Here is a 10,460-nt window from a genome sequence, read left to right as displayed (position 1 = left end):
TATATTATAAATCGTAAATGTTTGTGCTAAAAAATACGAACGCAATTATATTTTATAAAAAAATAAAATTTAAATGATAAATAGAGGTAGCCCGCTGGGGCCGACACCAAACTTAGTTAAATGTAAACTAACGGTACAAATGATAATTATCATAAGTAAATAAAATATTTTGTTCAATTTTTTTCAAGTATACTTAACTAACTCGGTAAATACATTACATTAAATATAAGCTAGAAGTATATATATTTAATAATTATTATAAGTAAATATTATTTTAACTCGACTTTTAACATACAAATAACAAAAGAGATACATATTTAGCAAAGAGATGGATATGTCACAATGCTAATAACAAGTGTATGTGCACCAAGAGGTCATGGGTTCGAGCCTCATCAACAACATTTTTGATCTATATACAGTTAAAACTACTAACTTAACCCTGGCTTTTTCCATACACCTCGTGATCTATATACAGTTAATTAGAGTGTTGTGTATTTCTTATTAGAACGAAGGGGTATATATACACGATTACATAGGAGAGTTATGCAATAGAAATACGAGTGAACGAGTCCATTACTGAAAAAGACGACTCGTTATAAACCTTCCTACGAAAACCTCGTGGGAAAAACACACTAATCTTCAAACATGCATAGCAAGCTGCCTCGTTAAAACCTTTCCATGGAAAACCCAAGGAAAAAGAGTACAGCGCGTGCTACTCCCCCTGATGATTACATAACTTGAGTCTCGATATATCTTGGGATCAATCTTTTGACGTAACTTCTCGATCGTTGAATGAAATCCACTGTGGTTGTTAGCCTTGATATCTTCAATCAATATAAATATTTGGTAAATTCAATATAATATTTTTCCGGAACTCGTACTTTGGATGTCGTAATTAATGATAACTTTTAAGTCTTCATCTCAAATGTAATATTCACAACTGTAATAAAAATTCTTCTCAATAAATGACATAATATTATATGTCTAGAATACCTGTCATTTCAACAATCATGATGATAATGACTATAGCGTATTAACGCGTCAATAGTGCTACCTCGTTAAAAACCTTGCTAGGAAAAACCCATTCGGACAAAAACCTAGTCGAAGGGAAAAAGAGTGTAGCTATCATTTCAGAATTCATTCGCTTCAGGAGAATCAATCGGTTATTAACAATTCATTTGAAAAATAATCAATATAATCTTTCTTGTCAAATCATCTTATTGTATTGATTGACATCATCATTATAGACTTTCACTGTATTTTTTCAACTATTATGGTACTTCTGGACCATAAACTATTTTCACATATTCAGTAAGAAATTCATTCATGTATAAATCTTATATATTCAAATTTCAGGTTGAGACAATAATGATTCAAGTAAACTCTTCAGGAGTTCGAATATTGCATTCTGGAAATAATAACAATAATATTTCAATCGTATTATACAGGTTTATAAATTTCCTCGTGAGTTCTCCAAAAACTCAAATTGATCAACTATTATCAATCGATGATCATTCATAAAAGGCTTTCAGGGAGTTTATTCTCACAGAGTAAAATATATTTCTCCTATTAATATATAATTTATGAATTTAAAACAAAATCATTAAACATGTGTATGCGTATGAAATGAAACAAATTTTTAAATAACATATTCTAAAACAATGCAATAATAATTAATGTAAATACTAAAACTAAGACGCAATGAAGAATTTACCATTGATTAATATGCACATGATAATTGATAATGACTCAAAATGCAAACTGTAGAGTTTTCTTTCCAATATTCATAATTTGGATTCACTTCATGTCAATGGATGGACTTCCGGTCCATGAGCTCATTAATTATATGTCGTCAATTAAAATGGACTTAAATATAAGATCCCTATTACAAGTCCATAAAATATCGCGCGCAAACGTATATATGTTCCATAAATATATCGATATAGTTTCTCATATTTTGATAATATCAGCAGTTCAACGATATCTGAATCTAAATATATATGTGGTACCATTATATTCATCTAGGCCATCTATTATTATTATTCAGATATCCGTGTCACTTCGGGAACACATCAAATATAGCAATCTATTTCACACCAAGTCACCAACTGCTTCATCTTGTTATTTATCATCTATTTCATAATGGAACCGTCAATTCATCTTGACTTTGATTGAATTACACTTCAGGGGTACGTGTACATGTATCAATCTGGTAAAAATATTTTTGTTATATCAAATTCAAAACCTCTACTCAATGAATATAATGTATATCATTATCCGAACTTCTGGTTCAGTAAGGGATCATTCCATATTTGTTTCTACCAGCTTTTAACTCACCTTTCTCCCCCTAAGGTGGCAAAAACTATGACCAATATATAATCCGAAATTTATTATAACCACCTTAGAAATTAATTTCTCATATCTTCGATGAGATTTTACATGGGCATTTTTGTACAATAATAATATATTTCGGGGAGTAAGATATAATGCAGTTAGTGTTTCAATGTGCTGAACCACAATGGCCAATTCTGGAGATTAATGAATTCATATAATGATTAAACCGTGATTTATCATGACAACTACTCAGAAAATTCAAGTGACTACAAGCCACTCAATATAGTGTCAATCCATACATGAGTATTTCAATTCTTTATTCAATATCGAGTAGTGTTTAGATCTCCAATATCATATATACTTAATCTTGGTATAGTGTCTTGCCTTTAATAAAATTTCTACACAAGAATTTCAGCACTTATCTTTTCTTGAGAATAAACTTCAGGTTTATCAAAACGGGTATAATAAGAACCCGGATGGCCTCAATTGTCACATTTTAACAATTTTATGTCAACTTTCTTAGTTTTGCCCATTATCCATGACAATCTTTCATAAGCATCGGCCGTGTTTTCAAAATTTCACTTGTCACACGCCACATTTTTAGTTGACTATATTTCTCACGCTGATCATCAAGTTAGCAATATTCGTATCATATAAAATCAAATTAAAAGTTTCTATCCGGCCAGATAAATGACGTGACATAGGACACGATAGGTGTCTCATATATGTTGACAAGACTCATCAAGATTCCTGTGTGGAACAATTATAATCATCAACATATAAATGATGACATACACGTTCGTATCATATCGTTTCAATATATTGTACAGCTAAATAATACATATTATTGATCACAATTCAGCTTGCGAATTTAATAATTCCTTTCGAGGGTCATAACGATTCAACAACTGTCAAATTAGTTGTCGTGTCAAATCATTTAGTTCACAATATATCATATACTAAGCGTATCCTATCGTTTTAATATTGACGTGATTTTTATCATATCACTTCCGGTGGGAATATTTGTTTTAAGATAAACACGTCATTTATGAATATATCCACGGCCACTTAACTATAACTAGTGGTAAATTTCCGTTCAATAAAACCTATTATGTGCTCCCATTCATTTCAGGGAATAATGCTCATTAATTAAATTTCTTATGCAAAGCCATATTCACTGCAGGGAATAATAACTATTAACCAATAGGAGGAAACTCGCGATTATAATACCTCATTACTTTTTTTGTGTCACATGTGGAATGAGATTTCACAGATACTGAATTAAGCCACTTACACGATAATGTGTCTATAGGACTACAATATTTGTACGAAAGATAAAATAATTTCATCCTCAAAACATGATATCCCATTCGCTATAGGGAATGGTTTTGAATTAATTTGGTATGGTTCTCAATTTGTAAGAGTATCTCATATTTTGCAAATAATGTATAATCCCGAATTACTTTTTAATATTGATGCTCAAAATAATATTCACTATACGAAAAGTTAAAAATATATACACTGTGAAATACAAGCCACGGTTTTAAGGTCACAGTTTTAACATTTGTGAACACTTTGTCAGGTCACAGTTTTAACATTTGTGAACACTATGAACTTCTTGTCATAGTTTCAGTATCCATAAATACTAGGAGCTTCAGGCCAAAGTATGAATATCAATCAACTCGTATATCATTTTCCTTACTTATATCGAGTTTTTTTTAAGCATATATATGTGACACATGTTTTTTTTATTTTTTCATGAGATATTTACTTACACGAGATATTTTCTTTCAAAAACGAATTTGGCTCAAGTAATGTTACATACTTACATTATACATTGGGCTCAATTAAGGCCTCTTTACTTGGCTTACAAATACCACATTATTAGGCTTCACATTTTGTCATGTTCTCGATCTTTGCTACAAACATATTCTTCATGAGATGTCTCATTCACTCCAAGGAAATGATCAAAATTTCAGATTTCATTATATTGTTCAACTTCAGGTGAACAAGAATCAATTCACAAATAATTATCCTTAATAAAGACCGCTTTATACTCAACATGCGTTGTTTTTATGAAACGTCACAATCACTTCAATGAATGGATACAACATTAGATTATATTATAATGGTTAATGGTGAAAGCTTCTGTCAAACAAGTACAATATTCAACATAGTCAAATTTAATTCAATAAGCATGACAAATGATTAGCCATATCGCAAACGGTATATAACAAATTATTAGCCATTAAAACAAAAATTGATGGTTAAATATATTCATGAATGGTAGTATTGATGAATGGTAACACCAATGTTAATATAAATCAATTGACACATACTTCGTATAAATTATAAGAACATGATATGAATTATATGAATATGAATTATATGAAACGTACCTCGATCAGGTGAATAATATAAAATATAATAAGGTCTGGTATGAACCTCCTGATTATCAGATCTTAATAATAATAATAATAGAATAGATTAAGAAATTAAGGTTGTTAATTTCCCTTTGCTCATTTAGGTAGAGTCGTGCTGATAACGTGTTATAAAATGTAGAGAAGAATAATGAGAGATGGTAGAGTGTTGTGTATTTCTTATTGGAACAAAGGGGTATACATACACGATTACATAGGAGAGTTATGCAATAGAAATACGAATAGACGAGTCTAGAATCTTCCTATAATTATGTACATACATAATGAGTGTGACTTATGGACATCCACAATAATTTTTCACAACAGAAGTGATGTTATTTAGATTTTAGACAGTATAATCTAGAAAATAATCGACATTGAATTTGCACAATAATAACTCACCTAGAATTTGGTGATTTCTTTACGTATGGCTACAACACAAATTAATTCCCACTATATAGTTACTTTAAACATAATTCCCACTATATAGTTAAACGTAGGTTTGGATTACACAATGCCAAAGGTATGGATAAGAATTCAAATTTAGTTTTCCTTAGGTAAGGTTTTGGGAAAAAATTATTGGGTTATTTAATATAAATACTACAACCTATTGCCTCCCTTCTCAAAATACTCTGAGCTTTAATTTAGCTAACAATAAACTATAGTATTAGCCCCCTCTTCTCATATTATACTTGGGTAACTGGCTACCTGTTTAGCAAGTAACTCCACTTATTAACCTTACATATCCATGCCACACCCTACCATTATCATCAACAGACCACCAACACCAACACCCGCCATCGTCCACCCATATCCACTTACGCGCAAATCACGGACCGCCTTAGCCCACCTCTCGAAAGTCATAATTATGACATCACCCACGACACACAAGCCCCAAATTTATATTTACCCTTAAATTGATTTGGGGATCTAGGGTTGTCGGAATTAAAATTAACGGTTGGTGGAGGGGTACATGACGACGACAAAGAAGCAGGCCTGTTTGAGGATATAGGAGGTTGCAGTCGCGGTGGCCGGTGGTAGGAAAGTTACCTCTGTTTTATAGACGAAACGATGGAGTAAAGGATGTGAAGCTAAAGAATGGTTGTCGACGAGTGAAGATGGCGGCGAAATATGGATGGCCATAGTAAATGGTGGTTGAGGATGATGTAAACAATGGCGGTTGAGGATGGCGTGGGTGGTGGTTGAGAGGGTGATGTATGTGGGGTAATGGGAGAGAAACGAGAGTTAAATTGAAAAAAGATGCAGGAGAAAAATTGAGAATAATGAAGAAGATGAATTTGGGATTTACATTATAATTGGAATAAGGGTTTACAACACATTTTGTGGAGAGTTTGGTATAAGAAAATCAATTATAATTGGAATGCTGTAAATATGAACTATGATTTAACTAATCAGATGTATTGAAGGAGAGTTGGTTATTAAAAGGAAAAAAAATTTGAACAAGGAGGAAGTTCGGCATAAGGAGGAGTAATGGAGGAAAATTTGGGTGGAAGAAGATGAAGTTGTGGGTCTCACATTCATTTTACCTGCTACACTAGGTGAAAAAAGAGGCAATTCTAATAAAAGACAAGGGGTGTAATAGTTGGGTATATTGCTAGTTAAATCAAAGTTTAGAGTAATTTGAGAAGCACCTGAATAGGTTGTAGTATTCCTATTAAATAACCCAAAATTATTCCCAATATATTATTCCCAATATGTTAACTCTAATTTGCCACGTGTCGCGATGTCAGTGGTCGTGTATGGCTTTTTTCATACACCTCGTGTATGTGTAGCTTTTTTGCATTTTTTGTAAGAAGATGAAGTGATGTTATTTAGATTTTAGACAGTATAATCTAGAAAATAATCGACATTGGATTTGCACAATAATAACTCACCTAGAATTGGGGTGATTTCTTTACGTATGGCTACAACACAAATTAATTCCCACTATATATTTACTTTAAACATAATTCCCACGATATAATTAAAAGTAGGTTTGGATTACACAATGCCAAAGGTATGGATAAGAATTGAAATTTAGTTTTCCTTAGGTAATTCATTTAAATCACATTTATATTAAGTCATTAAAAAATTATTTTATTTATATTAGTTTATTTTTAATGAAAACACTTGTTCACCGCTTTACTAGTTTTTATATAAGAAATGGTCGAGTTGTATTTACACCAAATTTAACCTTGAATGTATTAAATATACTTTTAAGTTTGACCTTAAATATTTCAGAAAATATATAATAAAATATAATTATACATAAATGTAAAAACGTACGGTAAAAATGTATCAATATTCCAAAAATTCAAGTATTAACATTATAATGATAATGACTTTGACTGTCAAATGAATCAGTCAAGTTTTGGGGCTCGAGTCAGGTCATACAAGTCATAATATAAGCAAGTTAGATGTGTCACGGGCCGAGATAGACTTATAGACTGTGTAAATAATTTGTATATGTCAAAAAAATAAAGAAGATACTTTACATTTTCTTATCATAATTGTGATTTTAATTCTAATATTATAGACTATAAATTCTATGCGAATAAATTATAAAATACTATATCTTATTAGACTTTAATTAAAGAGATAATATATAGGGAATAATTTTTTCCTAAGACCTTACTCAAGGAAAATTGAAAATTTCATATTTTACATAGTTTTGCATTGGGTTATCCAAACCTACCTCCACTATATGGAAGGAATTATGTTTTAATTAGCTATATAGTGGAAATTAATTTATCTAATAGCCTTATGTAAAGAAATCACCCCTAGAATTGTCACAAAAAATGATACTACCAATTTCCCTTTTCCTTTAAAAATATTGGGTACTACAATGATAATTTTCAATTCTAGGAATAAATATTTATGGCGATGACGGTATATTCCCATCTACAATACTTTTTATATAAAACCTTTTTACAAAAGTGTTATTGTAAAAGCAAATAATATTTACCTAACTCCTATTAAAATAACTTTCACTAATAGCCAATTTTTCTTGATCAAGGTCTTTGTTATATGGTTTTACAATTAGTATTATAAAACCGTTTTGCAGTTCTACCATCTAATGTGATGATATATACAAATGTTAACGTTATAGATTATCGTTGTTATTAATTATCATTATTGTTATTAATTATGGTTTAATAATATACACAAATGTTAAATTTATCAAAACAAACAAATATAATGAAGGGTAAAATGAGAATTTATGAAAATTTATGTAGGGGCATAACGAGTAAAATAAGGGCGTGATATAACGATACCCTTATTATATATATATATATATATATATATATATATATATATATATATATATATATTTTCTTTTTTTAATAATGTAAAGAAACTAGGTTTATAAGGTTTATTATATGATTTATAAGGTTTTAGAATTCTTATTACAAAACTGTTTTGTAGTAGATTTATTCTACGATCTAATGTAATGCAATAAATCTAATCTCTCTTTAAGACGGATTATAATATTCGTTTGAAGACTAAAGCGGGTTAAATGCCTTACAACTTGTAAAGATGAGACAAGTCTTTTGTTAATATCTAAGCCTTTTTTGTTTTTGTTTTATTTATGCAAATTGTTTGATATTTGACCTGTCAAGTTTAAGACGGGATAGGTTGGTTTTAGGCTCTGTTTGATAAAACTAGTTGAAAAGCTAACTGAAACCTGAAAGATAATTGAAAAGTGGGAGCTGATAAGGTAACTGATTATAAAAAAATGTTTGACAAACTAGCTGAAAAGGTAGCTGATTTTTGGTAAAATGACGTAAAATGATATGATAACTATTTAATATTATAGATTGAAGGGGTAATAAATGGAAAATAATTTATTTCAGATACCTGAAATCTCAAATGCTACTGTAGTTAGCATTTCATTTCAGGTAGCTTATTTGACCAAATAAGTTAGTTGCCAAACACTTGAGAAAAACCAGGTAGCTGAAATTGTGGTCAAATAAGTTACATTGGTTAAATAAGCAACTTGAAATGTCGTGTCAAACGAAGTCTTAGATGATAATTTGTGATGGAAAGTAGGCCTGGTAAATGGGTCATTCGGGTCAGGTCATTTTCTGGTAACTTATCGGGTCATTTTTGGGTCGGGTCACTTCAGATCGAGTCATTTTGTCAATCTGAGTCGTTTGGGTAATTTCGGGTCATGATTTTGCCTTAATTAGGTCATTTCGGGTTACTTAAGTCGGGTTACTTTGGGTCTGTCGGGTCACTTTCGGGTGATGCGTTTTGGGTCATTTTCGGATCTCGGGTCAACCTTATCGGGTCGGGTCATTTGGATCGGATGAACTATGTCAGGTCTAATGGAAAGGATGAAGACTAATCAAAAAATTTAAATAGAAAGGATGAAAACTAATCAAGACTTGGAGAAGAGGTTCTCCTTGGGGGCCAAGATATAGACTCTTGGACAATTGATTGATTTGGAAAAAAATACTCCGTAGATAATTCCGTAAAATATAAAGGCAATAAAATGTGGTCATTTTGGGTCACTGCTACGTACTACATAAACCCTTGACTCCCCTCTTCACATAGATCACATTCTCTACAGGCCTCTCTGTTCTCCTCCACTTTTGTCCATCCCTTGATTTTTCACGTACTATTTTTCTTCCTATTCAATTACTTTTAATAATAATGATTTCGAATTTGCACACCTTCTCTCTAATTTCATTGATTTATCAGACCCTCATGTTTTTCTGTTGTCTTATTTACTAGTATTTCAATCGGTCTCATTTAACACTGTCACGTATGGACTAACGGACCGCTCTATAACACGATCTTATGTGAGTTTTTGTGCGCTTAGATTTATTATACTTCTATTGCCCGTGTCGGTTTAGGTTAATTAATATTTGTTTTTTTGATCACGTCCTTCCTAAATTTAGTAGAAATCTGTCAACGGAATATAGTTATATTACGCGAAAGTGGTAAACAACCCCCTTAAGTTTACTTCAACGTGAGATTAAGCCCCTTAAGTTTGATTTGGAGTAAACAACCCCCTTAACTTTGCTATAAAGTGAAATCAAGACCCTTTTATTTTTCCGGCCAAAATCTCACCGGATTTTTCAATTTCTCACCAATTTCTCATATCGGTGTACATATTGGGTATAAATTTCACTCCTTATTACTTTATACATGTAGATGTACCGCAATATTTATAGCGTCTTAAAAAACACATGATCATACTCTTGATATTAACATCAAAATGCCGACTAAAATGCGTGAATTAAGAATAATTATGAATTCCATTAATTGCGCACACTCAATAGTCGTACAACATATTTTTCCCTACCAACACCCTTGAATGATTCTAAGAATAATAGCTGCATCTTCAACAATTTAATTTGTAATTTTGGAGGGGAAGACCAATTTGGCAAACCATGGATTTGATCTTAGATTACCGGGTAAACAACTCGACAGTGAGGATCATCATCACCGCCCTTACTTGATGACAGGAGTACACAAATGAAAAAGTAAACGTATCCGAGAGAAATTTATACCTAATATGTACATCGATATGAGAAATTGGTGAGAAATTTGAAAAATCCGGTGAAATTTTGATCGGAAAAATAAAAAGGGCTTGATTTCACTTTATAGCAAAGTTAAGGTTTTATTTACTCCAAATCAAACTTAAGGGGCTTAATCTCACGTAGAAGTAAACTTAAGGGGGTTGTTTACCACTTTCGC

Source organism: Silene latifolia, chromosome 11 (assembly GCF_048544455.1).
Source record: "Silene latifolia isolate original U9 population chromosome 11, ASM4854445v1, whole genome shotgun sequence".
Classification (NCBI taxonomy): domain Eukaryota; kingdom Viridiplantae; phylum Streptophyta; class Magnoliopsida; order Caryophyllales; family Caryophyllaceae; genus Silene; species Silene latifolia.
This window is presented reverse-complemented; position numbering follows the sequence as displayed.